The sequence below is a fragment of the Myotis davidii genome, unplaced genomic scaffold (genome assembly GCF_000327345.1).
Source record: "Myotis davidii unplaced genomic scaffold, ASM32734v1 scaffold449, whole genome shotgun sequence".
Lineage (NCBI taxonomy): Eukaryota > Metazoa > Chordata > Mammalia > Chiroptera > Vespertilionidae > Myotis > Myotis davidii.
This window is the reverse complement of record NW_006383007.1, coordinates 4,787,114-4,789,579: the sequence shown is the minus strand read 5'-3', so window position 1 is coordinate 4,789,579 and position 2,466 is coordinate 4,787,114.

The window sequence follows — 2,466 nt, the reverse complement described above, 5'->3', positions numbered from 1 at the left end:
GCAAAGGTATTCATCCTGGAGGCCTTTGCCTGGTGCATCTTCCACTCTATGTCCCATGTGCCCAGCTCACATATACTTTGACAGAGGAGGGAAAAAAAGAGCATAGGTTATTGTATATATTTCTGAATACTAATCCTTACTGTATATTTATTCCACATGTTGCTAGTGCTGTGTGACAGAATTGGTCTAGACTCTAGAGTGATCTTGTGTGTTTCCTAGCCTAGACCCAGAATCAGCCACCTTTTAAAAAAGTCCTTGTTCCTTTAGTTCTTTTTAGGAATTGATATTTACAGATAATCTGAGTGCTAGGGATTCTCATTGCTACTGTATTATTCATTTGGGGAACCCTTTTTTAAAAATATATTTTTATTGATTTCAGAGAGGAAGGGAAAGGAAGAGAGAGATAGAAACATCAATGATGACAGGGAATCATTGATTGGCTGCCTCCTGCACATCCCCCACTGGGAAACAAGCCTGCAACCCGGGCATATGCCCTTGACTGGGATCAAACCTGGAACCCTTGAGTCTGCTGGCAAACACTCCACCCACTGAGCCAAACCAGCCAGGGCTGGGAACTCTTCATAGAACCGAACTAGGAAATATCTACATATTTGAAAGATAAAATACCTCATGAGTTCATACTAATACTTCTAAATCCAATGTAGATGCTTTTATTTAACTTCTTCTATGTTACATCTGTAGCTACTTCCACATCCAGAATTAGTATATTCCATAATTGTTCATTTCATGCACCCCATGTTTATACACACAACAGCCTCAGTATAACAGAACTAATACTACCACCCCCAATATGTTGGCTGAGAAGAGTTCACTATTTTACTGCTATTTCTCTCCCCATTTCCTCTCATTTTTCAATTGTACTGTGTCTACATTATGAGCATATACTAGTATAGCCATTACAAACAATACTTTCTTCATTTTATTCCTCATTTAATCTTTTTTAAAATGTATTTTTATTGATTTCAGAGAGAAAGGGAGGAAAGAGATAGATAAAAACATCAATGATGAGAGAGAATCACTGATCAGCTGCCTCCTGCACACAAGCTAGGCATGTGTCTGGGAATCGAATTGTGACCTCCTGGTTCATAGGTCAACACTCAACCACTGAGTCACGCCCGGCTGAGCAATCCTTTAATCTTAGTTCTAAAAATATTACAATTATTAAATATTTAATGCTCACCATCTGGCCTTATATTATCTCTCTAGCCATCTTTGCTGTCTGAAGCTAGTTCTTTAATTGGTTTCTGATATTCACTATCAAACACTTTCTGTAATAATATATGAGAACAGTTTTTCATGCATTTCCTCCCTTCTAGACACGTTAGTTCCTTATTGCCTCTTTTTAAAAAAATCACAGTGTTGTTGTTTTAATTTGTCACCATTAAATGTCTCAGTTTTAAAGAGATTCTTGGACTGGGGCTCATATACATCAGCTCATTCAACTTTGGCTCCTGTATCATCTCTAGAAGCTTTTCCAAAACTGCCACCTTCACCATGAAGCTCCATGAGGCTTCTTCATTTTGACTTTTCTAAAAAAGGCACCATGGAGCAAGAATTAGATTGGCAAACGGTTCTATGTCTTTTCCAATACTGCCTGGAATAAATATATTGGAACTTCTGTCAAGTCATTTGTCTGAGGTCATGATTTCCATCATCTTCTTCCAGACTTGGCAGACCTGTTGGTGCTGAGCATACGAGGGCTTTTAAATCTGATTGTCTCTGTTGTTTGTTAGTTAGTTAGTTAGGTAGTTAGTTAGTTTTTAGTAAATCCAACACAAAGTAGACGAAGCAAATAAACATTGGTAGTCTTGACATCAACATGAGCTTCAATCATGATCTGCCATTTTTTGTTGTTAATCCTTCTCCTGAGGATATTTTTCCCATTGCTTTTTCAGAGAGTAGACAGGAGGGAGAGGGGAAGGAAAAGAAAGAGGGGCCCGGGGAGAGAGAGAAACATCAATGCAAGACACTTGGACTGGTTGCCTCCTGCACATGCCCCGCTCAGGGCAGGGAGCAAATCTACATCTACATGTCCTTAACTGGAAATCAAACCCAGTACTCTTAGGTGTATGGGCCCATACTTTAACCACAGAGCTACACTGGCCACGGCTATCTTGAATTTTCTAAATGCAACTTTATCATTCTGCAGGTCAGCTGGCTTACTTCAAAAACCCAACCTTTGAGACCATCAGCTATGATTTTGGTTCCTTGAGTTCTCATAACGAGTGTTTTTCCAATATTTCTTATATTTAACATAGCTGGTGCTTTCACATAATGCCAATATTCCTTTTTTAAAAAAATAATTTATTGATTTTTTACAGAGAGAAGGGAGAGGGATAGTTAGAAATATTGATGAGAGAGAAACATTGATCAGCTGCCTCCTGCACATCTCCTACTGGGGATGTGCCCACAACCAAGGTACATGCTCTTGACCAAATTGAACCC